We start from the raw sequence: 20,723 nt of genomic DNA, 5'->3' as shown, positions 1-20,723 counted from the left end.
CAGGGCATGTGATCCAAGAATTATGCTGATGCAGAGCTTGAACTAAGGATTGTGATAAGGGTTATTAGATACATTATGGACAGAATGCTACTAGCATCCCCAGAAATATTAACCTGTTTGTACATCAGTGATTTCTTTTTTTCTTTATATGCTTCTTTTTATTTTTTTAATTTATTTTTATTGAATATTGTCTTCATTTACATTGCCAATGGTAAAACCTTTCCTGATATCCACCCTCTCCAGAGACCCCCCCAACACCTCCCCTTCCTCCTTCCCCCTGCCTCCATGTATATATGCCTCTCCACTCAGTACTGAACCTGTAGCTCAATGTCACGTAGGGCCTAATTTATAAAAGTCACCTTTCTTTCAAAATCTAATCATCTGCATTTGTCTTCCATCTTGGCCCATCAGGTATTCCTTTGGAAGCACTGACTAAGCGTTTTCTTTTTGCTCCAGCCTCAGTGTGCAAACTGGCCAAGTTCTCAGCCTCAACAAGCTTGTCGAAAGTGCGAAAACAGAGATATGTCCTTATTTGAAAATGTCCTTTCCCTTTAGAACTGTCAGATCTCCTCAGAAGCTGCCGCTTCAGAGAGAATGAGCCTGGCTCATGCTGAGCTGAACAAAAATAAGCACCTGAAATATTGAAAAGTGACTCCACGGCACTACTTGTCTGTCAGATTTCTTACCTTGTTCTAATTTTCATATAGAGTCACTTTGAGCATCAAAGAGAAATACAAACTGGGAAATTAGGATTAGATGGGCTCTGCTAGTCACTGTAATTGTAAAGAAGGTGAGAACTTTACGAAAACATAAAACATATATGAATTCATTATCATTGGACATAGAAAATGTTCATGAAAACTGATCCACTTGTCTCTCTAAAGTCTTCTGTGGAATTATTTCATAACCATCAGCTTAAAGAACCATTAGAAAACACCACAAGAAGCATACCATAAGTGATCTAGTTTGATATGCTTAAAATATATACCTCTGGCAAGTGTGTTATGAGCATAAAAATCTATTTGTAAGTGTTGATGGTTTAGATTTAAAAGATTTCTTTTGAGGCCAGCACCACATGTGCCACAGCTGGTCAAAGTAGCAATGTATGTCTTTGGATATTGAATTTTCATTATTCAAAAATGAAATGGTTAAAAATTATTTTAAGCATGACATCTGACAAAGTTATAAATGTCATTTCTTTGCATTTCTTCCATTTCAGGAGACTATATCAATTTAATGTTTTCTGAATTGCCATGATCAACCTTAATGTTATGGACCTGTGAGAATACAAGTGATATTAGTATTCAGGGTGTTTTGCTTGCTTCTCTAAGACCACCCATTGTGCAAATGCCAAGAAAAATGTTGACCTTGGGTTCTCCTATAGTTTCATTACAATAATTCCTGTTGAAAAACTACAAGATGCCTGGCATGGTTGTTAGCATCTGTGGTCCAAGTAATCAGAAGGCTAAGAAAGATGATCACTAGTTTAGAACCATAATTTCCTACATAGAAAGGATATTTGCTATAAAATACACAAATCCAAACTTATTAAGAAAGGGATTGTTGGTTTGTGATGTAATTCTTTCCCGGGCAAAAACTGAACCATATATGATAATGTACCTAATACAGTCTTTTAAAGTGGTTCTTAGGTCAGTCAGTAGATGTTACATCAACATTACAGTGCCAACAGAACTTACCATCTGATAACATAAACAGATTTTCACTCTCTTCTCTGCATCTATTCTATCTTACTTCTTGAGGCTAAAGGACTTGTTTGAATAAAACCATGAAGTGTATGACTTCTTGATATTGGGTTATTTCACTAAGTAAGATGTTCTCACGGGTTCTCTATGGTGTACCATGCATTAGGGTTTCTTCCTTTCCCTAATTAATACTGAATAATTTCCTATGATGTCTGTGTATATTCTAATGTGTCCCCACCATCTCTCTCTCTCTCTCTCTCTCTCTCTCTGTGTGTGTGTGTGTGTGTGTGTGTGTGTGTGTATGTATGTGTGTGAATATGTGCTTGTGTTGAACATTTCTTTAGTTGCTTCTTGGCCATTTGCTATTCGTCAATTGAGAATTCTTTGTTTAGCTCTGTACCCCATTTTTAATAAGGTTATTTAGTTCTCTGGAGTCTAACTTCTTGAGTTCTTCATATATATTGGATATTAGCCCTCTATCTGATGTAGGATTGGTAATGATTTTTCCCAATCTGTTGGTTGCTATTTTGTCCTATTGAGAGTGTCCTTTGCCTTACAGAAACTTTGCAATTTTATGAGGTCCCATTGGTTGATTGTAGATCTTAGAGTATAAGCCATTGGTATTCACTTCAGAAAAATTTCCCCTGTGCCCATGTGTTTGAGGCTCTTTCCCACTTTTTATTAGTTTCACTGTATCTGGCTTCATACAGAGGTCCTTGATTAACTTAGATTTGAGTTTTGTACAAGGAGAATAAAATTAATCATTTTGTATTTTTCTACAGGCTGACCACAAGTTGAACCAGCAGCATTTGTTGAAAATGCTGTCTTTTTTCCACTGGATGGTTTTAGCTACATTGTCAACGATCAAGTGGCCATAGGTGTGAAGGTTCATCTTTGGGTCTTCAATTCTATGCCATTGATCTACCTGCCTGTCTCTGTGCCAATGCCATGCAATTTTTATCACTATTGCTCTGTAGTAGAGCTTGATGTCTGAGATGGTGTCTCCCCCAGAATTGAGAATAATTTTCAGTATCCTGGAGTTTTTGGTTTTTCCAGATGAATTTGCAACTTGCTATTTCTAATGCTGTGAAGAATTGAGTTGGAATTTTGATGGGGATTGCATTGAATCTGTAGATTGCCTTAGGCAAGATGACCATTTTTTTTAATATATTATTCTTGCCAATCCATGAGCATGGAAGATCTCTACATCTTCTGAGATCTTCAATTTCTTTCTTCAGAGACTTGAAGTTCATGTCACTTCTTTCACTTGCTTGGTTAGAGTCACACCAAGGTATTTTATATTATATGTGACTATTGTGAAGGGTGTTGTTTCCCTAATTTATTTTTCAGTCTGTTTATCCTTTGAGTAGAGAAAGGATTTGTTTGAGGTAATTTTATATCCACCCACTTTGCTGAAGTCATTTACCAGGTTTAGGAGTTCTCTGGTGGAATTTTTGGGGTCACATATGTATACTATCATATCATCTGCACACTCAAAGAAGTAACCCACTATAGATATGACTCAAAGAAAAGTACACATGGTCATCTCATTAGAGGCTGAGAAATCTTTGACAAAATGTAACACCCCTTCATGATAAAAGTCTTAGAAAGATCAGAAATTCAAGGCCCATTTCTAAACATAGTAAGAGCAATATCCAGTAAACCAGTAGCCAACATCAAACTAAATGAAAAGAAACTTCATTTGGTGGGTTACGTTGATGGATTTCCATATATTGAATCATCACTGCATCCCTGGGATGAAGCCTACTTGATCATGTTAGATGATCACTCTGATGTGCTCATGGATTCAGTTTGTGAAAATTTTATTGAGTATTTTTGCAATAATATTCATAAGTGAAATTGGTCTAAAGATCTCTTTCTTTATCGGGTCTTTGTATGTTTGAGGAATAAACATAATTGTGGCTTCATAGAACAAATTGGGTAGTATTCCCTTCTGTTTCTATTTTGTCGAGTAGTTTGAAGAATATTGGTATTAGGTATTCTTTGAAGGTCTGATAGAATTCTGAACTAAACCCCTCTATCTAGTATGGGGCTTTTTGTGGATGGGAGACTTTGACTAACTAGTTCTATTTCTTGAGGTGTTATAGAACTGTTTAGATGGGTTTCTGATCCTGATTTAACTTTGGCACCTGGTATCTGTCTAGGAAATTGTCCATTTCATCCAGATATTCCAATTTGGTTTAGTATGGGCTTTTATAGTAGGATCTGATGATTTTTTTTGAATTTCCTTGGTTTACAATGTTGTGTCCCTTTTCGTTTCTTATTTTTTTTATTCGATATAATTTATTTACATTTCAAATGATTTCCCCTTTTCTAGCCCCCCCACTCCCCGAAAGTCCCGCAAGCCCCCTTCTCTTCCCCTGTCCTCCCACCCACCCCTTCCACTTCCCCGTTCTGGTTTTGCTGAATACTGTTTCACTGAGTCTTTCCAGAACCAGGGGCCACTCCTCCTTTCTTCTTGTACCTCATTTGATGTGTGGATTATGTTTTGGGTATTCCAGTTTTCTAGGTTAATATCCACTTATTAGTGAGTGCATACCATGATTCACCTTTTGAGTCTGGGTTACCTCACTTAGTATGATATTCTCTAGCTCCATCCATTTGCCTAAGAATTTCATGAATTCATTGTTTCTAATGGCTGAATAGTACTCCATTGTGTAGATATACCACATTTTTTGCATCCACTCTTCTGTTGAGGGATACCTGGGTTCTTTCCAGCATCTGGCAATTATAAATAGGGCTGCTATGAACATAGTAGAACATGTATCCTTATTACATGGTGGGGAGTCTTCTGGGTATATGCCCAGGAGTGGTATAGCAGGATCTTCTGGAAGTGAGGTGCCCAGTTTTCGGAGGAACCGCCAGACTGATTTCCAGAGTGGTTGTACCAATTTGCAACCCCACCAGCAGTAATTTGGATACATTCTCTGTGCCCTCTGGTTAGTCTGGCTAAGGGTTTATCTATCTTGTGGATTTTCTCAAAGAACCAGCTCTTGGTTTTATTGATTCTTTGTATAGTTCTTCTTGTTTTCTACTTGTTGATTTCAGCCCTGAGTTTAATTATTTCCTGAATCTTCTCTTCTTGGGTGTACTTGCTTCTTTTTGTTCTAGAGCTTTCAGTCGTACTGTCAAGCTGCTAGTGTATGCTTTCTCCAGTTTCTTTTTGGAGGCACTCAGAGCTATGACTTTTCCTCTTAGCACTTCTTTCATTGTGTCCCATAACTTATGGTATGTTGTGCCTTCTTTTTCATTAAATTCTAAAAAGTCTTTAATTTCTTTTTTTTATTTCTTCCTAGACCAATTTATCATTGAGTAGAGTGTTGGAAAGTTTCAATGTGTATGTGGGCTTTCTGTTGTTATTTTTTTTTTTTTTTTTGTTGAAGACAACTTTACTCCATGGTGACCTGATAGGATGCATGGGATTATTTCAATATACTTCTAACTATTGAGTCCTGTTTTGTGACCAATTTTATAGTCAAATTTGGAGATGATACCATGAGGTACTGAGAAGAAGGTATATTTGTTTTTTACAATGAAATGTTCTATAGATATCTGCTAAATCTATTTGCTTCATAACTTCTGTAAGTTTCAGAGCATCTCTGTTTACTTTTCTTTTAATGATCTTTCCAGTGCTGAGAGGGGGGTGTGGATGTCTCCCACTATTATTGTGTGAAGTGCAATGGGTAGTTTGAACACTAATAAAGATTCTTTTGTGAATGTTGGTGTCCTTGCATTTGGAGCATAGATGTTCAGAGTTAAGAGTTCAACTTGGTAGATTTTAATGATGATGAGAATGAACGTTCTTTATCTTTTTTTTTTATATATATAACTTTTGGTTGAAAGTCAATTTTATTCGATAATAGAATGGCTACTCCAAGCAGTTTCTTGGGACTATTTGCTTGGAAAATATTTTCCAGCCTTTCACACTGAGGCAGTTTCTGTCTTTGTCACTGAGGTGTGTTTTTTATATGCAGCAAAATGCTGGGTTGTATTTATATAAACATTCAGTTAGTCTCTATCTTTTTATTGGGGAATTGAGTCCATAGATGTTAGGAGATATTAAGGAGAAATGGTTATTGCTTCATGTTATTTTTGTTCTTAGAGGTGGAATTATGTTTGTGTGGCTATCTTCTTTTGGGTTTGTTGAAAGATTACTTTCTTGCATTTTCTAGGGTGTCGTTTTCCTCCTTGCATGGGAGTTTCCATCTATCCTATGTACAACTGGATTTGTGGAAAGATACTGTATAAATTTGATTTTGTCATGGAAAATTTTTGCTTTCTCCATCGATGTTAATTGAGAATTTTTCTGGATATAGTAGCCTGGGCTACATGTGTGTTCTCTTAGGGCCTCTATGACATCTTCCTGGATCTTCTGGCTTTTAGAGTCTCTGGTGAGAAGTCTTGTGTAATTCTGATAAGTCTGCCGTTGTATGTTATTTGACCTTTATCCCTTACTGCTTTTAATATTCTTTGTTTTGTGCATTTGGTGTTTTGATTATTATGTGGCAGCAGAAGTTTCTTTTCCAGCCCAGTCTATTTAGAGTTCTGTAGGCTTCTTGTATATTTATGGGCATCTCTTTCTTTAGGTTAGAGAAGTTTTCTTCAGTAATTTTGTTGAAGATATTTACTGGACCTTTAAGTTGGGAATCTTTGCTGTCTTCTATACCTATTTTCATTTGCTTTGCTCTTCTCATTGTGTCCTAGATTTCCTTGCTGTTTTGCATTAGAACCATTACACCTTTTGAATTTTATTTGACTGTTGTGTCAATGATTTCTATGTTATCTTCTGCACCTGAGATTCTCTCTTCTCTCTCTTGTATTCTGTTGGTAATGGCTTGCATCTATGATTCCTGATTTTTCTCCTAAGTTTTCTATCTCCAAAATTGTCTTCCTTTGTGATTTCTTTATTGCTTCTATTTCCATTTTTAGATCCTGGATGGTTTTGTTCAATCTCATTACCTGTTTGCTTGTGTTTTCCTGTAATTCTTTAAGGAATTTTTGTTTCCACTTTAAGAGCTTCTCCCTGTTTACCTGGGTTCTCCTACATTTATTTAAGGGAGTTATTTATATCCGTTTTTTTTATTCGATATAATTTATTTACATTTCAAATGATTTCCCCTTTTCTAGCCCCCCACTCCCCGAAAGTCCCGCAAGCACCCTTCTCTTCCCCCTGTCCTCCCACCCACCCCTTCCCACTTCCCCATTTTGGTTTTGCCGAATACTGTTTCACTGAGTCTTTCCAGAACAAGGGGCCACTCCTCCTTTCTTCTTGTACCTCATTTGATGTGTGGATTATGTTTTGGGTATTCCGGGTATTCCAGTTTTCTAGGTTAATAACCACTTATTAGTGAGTGCATACCATGAATCACCTTTTGAGTCTGGGTTACCTCACTTAGTATGATGTTCTCTAGCTCCATCCATTTGCCTAAGAATTTCATGAATTCATTGTTTCTAATGGCTGAATAGTACTCCATTGTGTAGATATACCACATTTTTTGCATCCACTCTTCTGTTGAGGGATACCTGGGTTCTTTCCAGCATCTGGCAATTATAAATAGGGCTGCTATGAACATAGTAGAGCATGTATCCTTATTACATGGTGGGGAATCCTCTGGGTATATGCCCAGGAGTGGTATAGTAGGATCTTCTGGAAGTGAGGTGCCCAGTTTTCGGGAGGAACCGCCAGACTGATTTCCAGAGTGGTTGTACCAATTTGCAACCCCACCAGCAGTGGAGGAGTGTTCCTCTTTCTCCACACCCTCTCCAACACCTGCTGTCTCCTGAATTTTTAATCTTAGCCATTCTGACTGGTGTAAGATAAAATCTTAGGGTTGTTTTGATTTGCATTCCCCTAATGACTAATGAAGTTGAGCATTTTTTAAGATGCTTCTCCGCCATCTGAAGTTCTTCAGGTGAGAATTCTTTGTTTAACTCTGTACCCCATTTTTTAATAGGGTTGTTTGGTTTTCTCGAGTCTAACTTCTTGAGTTCTTTATATATATTAGATATTAGCCCTCTATCTGATGTAGGATTGGTGAAGATCTTTTCCCAATTTGTTGGTTGCCGATTTGTCCTCTTGATGGTGTCCTTTGCCTTACAGAAACTTTTACATCCGTTTTAATGTCCTCTGTCATTGTTATGAGATGTGATTTTAAATCTGAATCTTGCTTTTCCAGTGTGTTGGGGCATCTAGGACTTGCTTCAGTGGGAGAACTCAGTTCTGATTATGCCATCCAGCCTTGGTTTTTGTTACTTATGCTCTTGTGCTTCCCTCTCATATTCTGGTTATCTCTAGTGCTACTTGTCTTTCTGTCTCTGATTGGAGTCTGCCCCTCCTATGTCCCTGGTTGTGTCAGAACTCCGAGTCTAGCTGTCTCTGTGATTCTGTGATTCTGTGATCCTGTGATCCTAAGATCCTGGGTGTGTCAGAAATCCTGAGAGTCAAGCTGCCTCTGTGATCTTGAAATCCTGGTGTGGCCAAGCTCCTGAGATCCTATTGTGTCAGAGGTGCTTGCAATCAAGCTTTCTCTGAGTGTTGCAGGGGTGGGTGGGTAGTCAGATTCTTGGAAAAGCTCTGGGCACAGGGGCAAGCTGAAAGGAACCCGTGCTTCTGGTTGGGGGGGTGGGTTATGCTGGTATTGGGAAAGATGTTATGGCCTCAACTATGACCTTGAGTGTGTTAGAGCTCCACTGTACCTGGTGTGTCCAATCTCCTGGGAGTCAAACTTCCACTGAGATCCTGTGATCACAGCACCTGGGAGTTGGGCTCCTTCTGGGTGTTATAAGAGTGGATGCAGAGCCAGCACTCCAGGTCTGCTCTGGGTACAGTTTCAAATTAGAAGGAACCCACATCACTGGTTGGGAGTAGGTTTCTGCATCTCTGTATTCTTGGGGCAGGGGTTCCCACTTATTCTGGGTGTTGAGGCAGATATTGTGGCCTCCTCACCTGTGATCCTGGGCATGTTCTTGGCTATTTTGTCAACATCGAGAACATGATTAAAAATATCCCTTAAGTATCCTGCTCTCAACTACTATAATTTCATGATACTGGTGGTCATATTTGTATTTATTTGCATGATATGCAAGCATTCTAGCAATGGATTAAATTCTCAGATTCCTGCTTTTAGCTATTTCCACATAGAGAGTTCCTAGATTATTATATATTGATATTTTCATTCATTCATTCATTGGAACTGTTATACTTTTACCATAACATCTATACCATTTCACACTATCATACAAGAGTGCCTTCTGTTATCTATACATCTATAGCTTATACTTTTTCCTATATGTTATTATTTGTTCTGTGTTTTAAAATTTGATTTTGTGTCTAGTTGACTGTTTATCTAGCTCTTATCATCAGCTACCATATGTGTGAAGTGACACCTTGGTGTGATGCCAATTTATAGTGTGATGAATTTCATCATTCCTTTGTAATTTTGTACATTATTTTGATAAAATACTTTGTCTTTCTCTTATGTCATGTTGTTGCCTTTTCATTGTTGAGTTCATTACTATGTTTTCAATGTTATCATCTTATTAGGCACATGAGTGACAAACATTTTCAACACCATAGTTTACGTTTTTTATTTTATAGAAATATAACTGAGTAGATGTGCATTTTGTATTTCACAACTTTTCCAAATTAATAGTTCTCACAGTGCTTATCAAGTAGTCATTTATACACAAGGAGAATGTCAGTAATGTAATTCTTTCTCTTTTGGAAAATAAATGTCATTTTAATTTTCTTTTATGGAATGGCTCAGGTTAGGACATCCAGGAGACATTACAGTTTAATTCCTATTGGAGTGAGGGAATCTTTCAATCCTTTTAAATTTCAATTTAAAGTTTGTTTTGTACCAGATACTGTATTTGCCTCTACACAGGAATTATATCATTCAGTATTCAACACAGTCTTATGAAACAGACATTCTTATTTTCTCTTGTTTTATAGATAATTACACTGAGTTTTTTTGAGATCCAGGGAATTATCCAATAGTTTCTAGGTCAAGAAACTTGGAAAAAAACCTGAAATTCTGACTCAGAATAAATATGCTTTGATTCTTTTTTCCATTATTTCTGTGGTTTTCTTTTCTTTTTGTTTTATGAGAATGTCATGTCTAAACTCACTAAATTTATATTATTTGCAACCTCATCTTGTTCTTCTTCTCCCTTTTATCTACCTTTCCATTCCCTGTCAAGTTCATAACCTCTTTTATAATTTCTCTCTCTCTCTCTCTCTCTCTCTCTCTCTCTCTCTCTCTCTCTCACTCACACACACACACACACACACACACACACATATACACACACACATGCACACACACACACACACACACACACACACACACACACACACACCACCTGAATCCACTTGGTATTGCTCCAATGTACATGTGTTTTAGGATGACCACTTGGAATTTGAAACTCTTTCTGTGAGCTCATCCTTAGAGAAAACTAATTTTCTCTCCCTTGGTAGTTATTACCTGCCTGTAGATTTTCATCGAGGTTGAGGTCTAGGTCTTATGATATATCCTTCATTCTTTTTGGCACGTGGACTGGTGTGGTTATCATGCAGGTCTTGTTTAGATGATCACGTTGTTGAGAATCCATGAGCACAATGTCCCTCTCATGATTAGAAAACACTGTGGAACAGCAGCTATATTGTTCCTCTGGATCTTACAATTATTCTGCTCTACCTCCATGATCACTCCTGAGCCTTGGATGTAGGGTCTATGTTGTAGATGTACCAACTTGGCCTGGAAAATTTATTAAAATATTTGACCTGTGTGGATCTCTGTAATAGATTCTAACAGCTACAAAAAGGAAATTTCCATGATAAAGTTTGAGAGCTGTACTTACCAGTGTCTAGCATATAGTTAGAAACTATTTTGATTTAGGGAAATGACATTTGCAAGTTCTATGACTTCTCTAGCCATGCAAAGTCAGTTAATTTACAGTTACAGGTATGCATGCATGTCATTATATTAACTGGGCCTTCAGTAGAATGAGACAGCTGTTGGTTATTGCCAAAGACATAAGTGGTGCAATTGCAACATGAGAATATCTTGCCAGGATGATCCTTATTGTGCTTTGAAAGGATTACAACTGGGGAGAGCTAGCAATTGTTTCTTTCCATTCACAGTTTGTATAGAACATTCTAATATGTAATTTTAAATAAACTTATAAAATATGTTTGTCTATGGATTTTTTCAAATACTATTTCTACTCTATTTTCACATTTTTGTAGCTCATTTTGTTTTGTTTGGATAGGGTTTCATTATGTCTTTAAAGAGCCACCGCTGGCTTGAAATTTATCTGTATCCAAAGTTGGTCTTAAACTCATGGTAATTTTCATCCTTTGGTCTCTTAAGCACTGGGAGTCTTATGAAAATGAAAAAAACCCTCTGATTTGTAATGGATACATAGTAAATTGTACTTGTTTTCACATATTAAAATATAAACAAACTCTAATATGTCACTTGGCAATTCTCATGTCTCAAGTCTCTCATGGTTTTTCTTCAGTCTTGTGGTTGGTGATAGTCCATTCTGTTTTTCTATGGGCATGTTAACAGAGCATAGGAAGTGAAACAGGGGAGATAGAGATAGCATTTTTTCACTCACAGGAACCCACCAAGTTAAGAAGCTAAAGTTAAATGTGGTAAGCTATGTTCAGGATCATACAAATGTGTTTTTTTCTTTTAATAAAATATTCACTTTTAACATGGAACCTTATTCATTAAGCAAGTGAAGTCTTTAGCCATTGTTCCTGTGATCTTAGAGCATGAAGTTTAATTTGTTTTATCTTTATAAAATTCACCCCATTTTTCCTCATTCTTCTCATCTTGAATTATTGCATAATGTCTTAGTTTCTGATATTTTATAGATTTTCTACAAATGACTTTCAATGTATTAATTCACCCATCCTTTAATGATGATAATAGAAAATGTTTAATTAAGCAGTTTCATTTTTAGCTGCACAAATATCAGAAACTATACTTAAACTAAGAGAGTCTTATGTAGCTTCTGATGGGAAAGCATGAAGAGACTACTACTCATTATGGATAGGGTACTGGCTGACTCAGTGCATTCCATTCAGACAAACTTATGAGTTTACTTGGGTTACTGATAAGGATATGGGTAACTGTAAAGTTGCTTGATAACCAAAAAGCCCTTACATAGGTGAAAACTTGTGAGAGTAGCATCCCTAGAGTTCCTTGCCCAGACAGTGAACAAGAACATACATACCTAAGTCTATTTTTCCTATTCCCTTAAATATATTTGCTACTTAAGAGGGCCCTTATAATCATTCTCTAGCCTTTTACATTTTAGTGAGTTCCTGTGACTTATTGGAAATGCCAAGAAGAGAATGTTTTAATTTGAAGAAATAGCTATGCAAGAAACAGGTGACTGAGTTTAAATAAGAAATTTGCTTAATTACACACTAGAATTGTTGTATTCAAAGGTAATAATCTACACAACTTTGAAAATGTTGCATTGTCACAGATGAACATGTTTGAGTTTGGACAATTCCTTAAGTGTTAGGGTCTGATGTGATCTTTGTTTTTCATTATGAATACAAATTACAGAGCCATGAAAAACTCACTTATAAATAACTTTTATTTCAGAAGTTATGCTATGTGAGTGAGTTGATTATTATCTCACTGAAATTACTCATTGTGGCCAAATAATGTTAATTACTTTAAGCTAACTATCCTGTATACATTGCCCCTTTAAAATCATCAAATTTAAATATTTTATTCTGAAAACACACCAGTTCCTCTATGAGGGATACCAGTTTAAGTTAAGTATGTGTTAATTTATAAGGAACATTTTGCTAATTGAATTGCTCCTCAGAAAGCTAATTATTATAGATAGAACTCTGTTGCTGTAGTTGTTATTTGCTTTAGTCTGTATAATCTAATTGAATTAAAGGAGTAACTTTTTTGTATAAATTTGGTCTGTGTGTTTTCTGACACTCTTATATGTGCACAGTTACATGTTCAAAAACCAAGACGTGCCCTTTGCCCTCATTATTATGACCAATAATAGTAAGACATTAAATGTGAAGATTCATAACTTTAATTGTTGTGCCAACTATAACTTTATGTAAGTTTAATAAATTGTATGACTTTGGGGCTGACAATAAAAATGTCATATTTTATGTATGTTTAATATTTTTAGTTTGTAATTACTGCATATAACTGTATATTCATACATTGTTTTAATGTTTTGCACTTTAGACAGTGAGTAAGAATAATGAAAACAATATGGAAAAATTGATTGGAGTAAAAATTTACAGTGCCATGGATAGTTTAGATTGGTGAAGTAGTAAGAGTGTAGACTACATACAGGTCAATGAAATCCATACACAAGGCATGGCTTTGAAAACCTTTTACCTATTCTTTCCCAAATATATCACATGGAAAACTTGGAGACAGAAATAATAAGGCTCCTATAACAGACAATACTCACAGAACACTAACTTAGTCTGAGTCAGACATTCTGCCAATCTCTTTTCATATGTGAACATAGTAATAGAAATATTGCTTCTCCGTTTCTAATAGATCATAATATCTCAGACAGTTTGGGTGTATACCGAAATCTTACAGCAGCTAGTATGTGATGAATTCATATATATGTATGTGTGTGTATGTATTCATATTCATATGTATATATATGATATATGACCATATATATAACAAATCATATATGTATATATAAAACCAATCATATTTGTGTGTGTGTGTGTGTGTGTGTGTGTGAACCAATGTACAATGTGCAATGTCAGGTCAGATATTAAGCATGGGTATAGGCTAATTATACTATAGAATACTGCAAAACAATAGCAGAGAAAATTAGGGTAAATTCACATTGATAAAGAATAAATCAGCCGGGTGGTAGTGGTGCATGCCTTTAATCACAGCACTTGGGAGGCAAAGGCAAGCAGATTTCTGATGTTTGAGGCCAACCTGGTCTACAGAGTGAGTTCCAGGACAGCAGGGGCTATACCGAGAAATCCTGTCTCGAAATAAAAAAGAATAAATCATACATAGAAGGTATAATTTCAGTGTTTACTTTTTTAAGGGGAATCCAGTCCTTACTGTTGTGTCCATCATATGTTAGAATAGGAACAGACATAGGCAGTTAGTTTTATCTGCCTGTTTTGAAAATCTATCCTTTCAACTAGACTATCAGTAAGATGCAAATAAAACAGGTAATAAAATGAAAAACGAATTAAGCAAAATAATGGAGAAAGTCATTGTTGTGATAGTGTGCATTTTGGTTTCACAAATAAGAAAGTAATTCATCCCTTCTGAACTTGGCTGTTCCTTATGAGTGATATTGGTTCCAGTTCCCCTGCCCTAATGTTAATAATTTGCCAATGTAATTTTTAACAATATATATATTTAACTGAATGACTGTCTATAGTTAAATTTTCATCTAAGAAGTTTTCATGCTTTACAAGTTTTTATATAGTGGTGTATATTTTATATCTTTTAATTTTTTACATCTTACAGTACATAAGGTTGTGAGGTTGTTTTTTTTTTATAATTTTAAACATGTATTGCCACCAATATTTCCAGGTTAAATATCAAAAGATACAATTGTACAAAACCTTGAGAAGCTCATTTTATAGAACATATCTTTCAGTTGGGAAGATGAAAATTACAGAGTTACCCCAATAAATGAGTGTAATTTCGTAAAAAGTCAAGTGCATTGAAAATAAGAGCTTGAGTATGGTCTACTGGGGAGTCAGTCAGGCTTGCTAAAAGTGTCGCTGAGCAGTTTTGAACATTGAATTGAGTTCTTGCCAGACATAGAAATGTAGTTTGTTCATTATCTGTTAAAGATAGCATTGACAATCTGAAAGAAAGAATTTGAAGTAGTTTCAAAATAGGAAAAGTCAATATGAATGAATGTTTAATAATTTGATGTGTGACAGAAAAATGATGGAGGAGAGGCCAAAGAAACAGGGTGTGTCCAAGTACGTGCAAGGCTGTGGAAGCAGGTTAGTGTTTCATTCTAAGCTTTTAGTGAAAGCCTTTGGAGCTGTATTTTATAAGGAAGACATATCTATGTGTATTTCTTCCTATTCTATGGAGGGCAAGCATGAAACATGGAGACAGTGGTAATGGCATTGGGATAACTTCCTTGTAACAGCAATTTGCCAACAACCATTAAGACATACCAAAAGTTGGCCAAACTAGAGACTTAACAAAGTTGCTATAATATTTGTAATGACAACTCAGCATTTGGCTTTTTTTTCCCCTACAAATACTTCTGGGGTTAGAGAGATTGCTAGGCAGTTAGGAGCACACACTGCACTTCCAGAGGACTCAGGTTGGGTTTTCTCAGTAACAACCTCTTCAGGCACCTCAAAATTCACTGTCACTCCATCTCCAAGAGGGATCTAATGTCTCAGAACTGCTTTGGGGTCTGCAATCATGTGCACACACCCATACACCAAAACATGCACATACATACTTTAAAACAAACCAAAAAATGTAGTAAAATATATCATTAAGAGTATAATACTGAGAAAGAGGAATTATATTTAGAGATTTCTGTGCATTTTCCTAAGAGACCACAAGAAATTCCTCTTGAATTCTCATTTGCTAAATGTGTGCTAAATATTGTCTTTGTCTACATGAATAAGATGCAATTTCACTCATAGAGATCACAGCCTATGATGCTAAAAAATGTATGTCCTGTATATAAATAAGTTTTATACTTATAATGTTTAGGATAATTTACACATCACATGTCATATTTTTGCCAAAACATGGGGTTTTAACTGTAAAAATTATTTTGCATTTCAACTTTTTGGAATTCAGTGGAAATATAAGAGAGAAAGATGAAAGTGCCTTCTTTGTTCTCCCTCAAATTAATGAGCTATTTCCCAAATGAAAGTAAAATTGACAAGTGTACATGTTGAATATGCATTGCATATTCAAGAAACATGTATTACATTTAAATAAATCATGCAATTTCTTAATAATGGGGTTTTACTGCTTTCCTGATATTAGAACCATCTTAAAGCAGGCAGAAGTTTAGATTCTCCATTCAGAACCTCAGTCTTGGTGTATTATTCTCTAGAAAAAAGTAATAAACAATGATTATCAGACATACTTGTTTCTGCTACTAGTAATTAAAAGAGGTTAGGTTGTTGTTTTTTTCAAAAATCATAAAAGCTTTAGTGAAGAAAGTGAAATAACTCTGAAAATATCTAATTTCAAAGACAAAGCTATTATCTATAAGAACAAACAAACAAGATTAGTCACTGAAGCTCGATGGTCTAGGGTAGTAACAGTAATTTTTAAAGCTTACAAAATGTTGCTACAGTAGAAAAAGCAGATTAATCCCATGTTTTATCATTGATGAAAATATATCTTTATGTCTTCCCTTTAAAGAAGCTAGCAGATGCTCTTACATGCTCAAAGGACTGACCAGACACAAATTAAACACACTCACTCACTGATGGGTTCTCCCCAGATACAGAAAAATTAAATGGTAAAAAATGAAAATATATTAGTGATTTGCCAAATGAGTGACTGTGGTTTAATAGCAAAACAAAGGAAAAGATTCGATGACTAGCAATGCCAGCTTCCCCTGAGAAGAAAAAATAAAGAATTAGAAAGCCACAGCTGAAAAGGCAGTAAGGGGGAAGACAGAAGCTTTGTGATAATGTCTGACTACAGACACAGGAGTGGAACCCACAGGCTTGACCAACAAGAAACTTCAGCACACAACTGAGCAAAGACAACTGGCTGGATGTAACCAGAGCAGTGGCCCATCCACTGGTAGAGGGGAAATGATCCTTATGGAGAGTCATCTTGTGTGATAATCAGGATAATCAGGACTGTATGGACACACTGTCCAAAACTGTGTAAATCAAGTTTACTAGTCACACATAGTGAAAAATCCAGACAGAATGACATTCAACTAACCAGAAGTTGTCAGAAGCATCATCACAAAAAATAATGAGACTAGTGAACTCTTCCAGATTAAAGAAGTTTAGAAAGTAAAGGTGGTAACTTGAATGAATTCTGAACTAATTGATAGCATTCAAATGAATTAATTTTCTTTTGATAATTTCATATATGTGTGTGTATTTATGCACTATATAGTATATATATAGATATATAGTGTATATGCAGTGTATATAGTATATATGTACACTATGTATGCTGTATACATATGCATGTACATATATATATAATTGACAAAATAAAGTTAATTCATATGTGTGTCATAAATTGTATATTAGTTTTCATTGTTGTGATAAAATACCATAACCAAGGCAACAAATAGAAGAATGTGTTTATTTAGATTTATGGTTCCAGAAGGATTAGTCTATTAGTGTTTATATAGATATTCCAGTTGAATTGGATAGTTGGTGTAATATTGTGCGTTCTCCAATTGATTCCCTTGGTTTTTTTGCTTAAAATCAAGTGAACATACTGGTGTTTGTAGTTATTTTTAGACTTTCATATTTAACTCATCTATGTTTTTGTAACCATCCCCATTCTGTGTCCTTCAACATTGTTTTACCTTTCTAAATTATTTTGACTAGTACAAATTATTTGGACTATTCTTATTCCTGTGTTTTGATATGAATTTTAACACCATGTTAATGTTTTTAAAAGACCCCCCATATGTGAAGACAAAATTAATGTTCCTATTGAATCTAATCTATGTGTTAATTTCAGGGGAGATGGCAGCTTAATAGTCACACTTAAAGTCATGAATACATTATTTGTGCTGTATCCTTCCAATTCTGTGTGTGGGCATATGCACACTTCATGTGTGTTAGTTCAATAAAATAAAAAGGAAGACACCAACTATAATAACAATATCACCATTGTAACAATTGTGCTTCAAATTCTTTTTTAATCTACTATTTTTAACTTTACATAATCATAATAGATAACTTCTTTCTTATTATTTCTATATTTTTTACTTGCAATTAGTGGGACAAATAACCTTCAGTACAAACATCAGTTTGCACAATATTGAAAGTAATTGGTTTTAGTTTTGACAATCTAAATCCGTATTTTATGGAGATGGTCTGGATTGTGGTCAAATTGAGAATTTCCTGTTCAAATATAATTGGGACAGCACCTCTTGATTAAATTCTAAATGATACAAAATAAATATGAAAGTTGAAATAATTTATCTGAGGTAACAGGTAGGTAGATGAGAGGATAAACTTTAGGAAAATTCTGCCCTCATGTGTGAAAATTCCTCCTTCCATGATGGTGCCATGGTGTATAATTTTAAGATAACTGAAATGGAGGCTGACATGCTAGGTCAGAAAGTGTCCAGGTGCTATTTGGAAGTACTTCTTAGAAGCTAGTGACTTGAAGATAAATAACAGGAGTTAGCAAGTAACATACGATCACTACATTACCATTTATTTGGATATGTGGTGAAGATCTTTTCCCAATTTGTTGGTTGCCGATTTGTCCTCTTGATGGTGTCCTTTGCCTTACAGAAACTTTGTAATTTTATGAGGTCCCATTTGTCAATTCTTGCTCTTAGAGCATACGCTATTGGTGTTCTGTTCAGAAACTTTCTCCCTGTACCGATGTCCTCAAGGGTCTTCCCCAGTTTCTTTTCTATTAGCTTCAGAGTGTCTGGCTTTATGTGGAGGTCCTTGATCCATTTGGATTTGAGCTTAGTACAAGGAGACAAGGATGGTTCAATTTGCATTCTTCTGCATGCTGACCTCCAGTTGAACCAGCACCATTTGTTGAAAAGGCTATCTTTTTTCCATTTGATGTTTTCAGCCTCTTTGTCGAGGATCAAGTGGCCATAGGTGTGTGGGTTCATTTCTGGATCTTCAATCCTGATACGTATCAGTTGACCAATAAAAGCCAGCTCTTTCCAATTTTGATTAATAGAAAGAAAGCTGATTGTCAAGGCAATGTTTGTAGTTTGACTTTTAATAGAATCAATATTTTCTTATTCTCAATATTAATTTCCCATCTATTTTAATTTCCTGCTTTTAAGTTATTTGTGACACAGACTTATGAAAACTATACAGGGTATTATTTTGTAGTATTGTAGTTCCTGACTCTCCAGTGCTGTTTCAGTTAAGCCAGAATCTCCTGATGATCTTGACACTAACTCTTTCTCTGAACTAGAAATTTGCAGAATAATTTAGGGCAATGCTCAGAGTGATCCATTGAACAGACTTTCAATGAAATTTTCAATTTCATCTGAAATGCCTTTAGAACATTAATATATCTGTATTGTTAAAATAGATGTCTGGTGGTAAAATGAGATGCTGTTTGATGAAGCAACATCTTGAATAGTTCATAGTGAGAAGATGTGCAAAACCAGAGACTTATTTAAACTTTTTGTATACATGACATGCTTATACTTTTCTTATAAGTGTTCGTAGCATATATCATGGAGGCACTGAATTAGGACACATACATCCCAACCAAGTTTGGAAAAACTCAGGAATTGTGAAGACTGAATAGCATTTCTTATATACAGAATTATCCAGCTCTGGGCATAAATCCCAGAGGCACGATTACAGCCCATTCAGTCATTCACTATTTGTGCCTTGGTGCTGATCTAGCTTCTCAGGCTTCTGGAATGATTAAGACACGACTCTCATTTTTTTAAAAGCCCTCAAGTAGGTCATTGTGAATTAATTTTAAAATAGATTTGTAATTATCTCGTTTCAAATGAGTATTTGGTCCTCTGGTTCGTCATTCAAATGAGGGGGAGAGAGCAATTCCTTTGTGCCCATAGGCTTCTAAGGGATCAAGGCTGTCACAATATATATGTTAATGCCTTATTCATAATATATTGCTTCATGTGGTTTACAAATTGCATTTGCATTATTTATTTAATTTCCATAATAGTTCTGATTATATTAGGCATATATTACGAGCTCTGTTTATACTTAATCAACTCAGGCAAAAAGAAGTGCTGTAAGTGTGTACCTGATAAACAACTCATTTTTCTAGACTCATTTCCATCTCCCATCCTCCTAGACCTTTTGGTTGGTGTTCTTCCTCCCTATTATGACTCACTTTTCTTTGGCTCCATTTCCAGTTTCATGAGCCTTGTGTGTTTGTGTGTGTCTGTGTGTGTGTGTGTGTGTGTGTGTGTGTGTTTAAGATTCATGTATGAAAGAAAGCATGAAGAATTTCTCTCTCAATGTGTGGCTTCTTTCTATTAACATAATTAGCTATCATTTTTTTCTTGCTAGCATTGAGTCTTTCTTCCTGGCTATAAACTCCCACTACTTATATGCATAACATGTTCTCATTCATCCATGTATTGTCATCCAGGCTATCTCAATTTTGTAGCAATTGCAGATAATACCAACTATATATCAATGTAGGGGTATCTCTGTGGTAGCACTTGAGTCTTTCTGGTATGACTACAAATTGGACAGCTAGGCCATAAGGTAACTATATTTTTAGACTTTTGAAAAACCTCTTTAGTGATAGCTCCAGTGGCTGAAATAGTTCACATTTCTCCCAAAAAGTACATTGGGTTCTGCTTTCCCTTTATTCAACATTTGCTGTCATGTTGTAGCTGGGCATCATTAATACCCTTCTTCTTCTAAATGGTAACTCTCATGGGATTGCTCTGTTCTCATTCTTCTTATGTGCTCTGTCTGTCATATGATAATGTGTTTTTCTGTTCACTAAAAAGGACAATTTCTTTCAAATGTTAGGATTGTTAGAGACTCCCCTGTGCTCAGAATGTTCTTCTTAGAGCCAGTGTTTGGCCTTTCTGTCTCTGTACCATCTCAGCTTCTTAGAGAGGCTTTCCTCTACACCATCCCAGATAAATGTTTTTAAATTTGCTGTACTTTCTTTGTGGACTGCGACATTATTTGACATTCTTTTCCTTTATCTATGCTTTGTTTGTAAATTCCCTTAGAGCAGGCTTTTGATCTATGTCTCAGCACTGCCAGCCACATACCGGGAACAAATTAAACATTTGTTGAGTGAATCAATGCATGAA

General features: G+C 35.5%; 1 protein-coding gene across 3 annotated transcripts in view; it reads left to right on the top strand.

The window, feature by feature from the left end:
* Positions 1-20,723, top strand: part of Gabrb2 (gamma-aminobutyric acid type A receptor subunit beta2) — a 222,476-nt gene that overhangs the window by 51,046 nt on the left and 150,707 nt on the right. The window lies entirely within an intron of this gene.

Source organism: Apodemus sylvaticus, chromosome 10 (assembly GCF_947179515.1).
Source record: "Apodemus sylvaticus chromosome 10, mApoSyl1.1, whole genome shotgun sequence".
Taxonomy (NCBI): domain Eukaryota; kingdom Metazoa; phylum Chordata; class Mammalia; order Rodentia; family Muridae; genus Apodemus; species Apodemus sylvaticus.
Note: the sequence above shows the minus strand (reverse complement) of the source record. Positions and strands in the feature narration are given on the sequence as shown.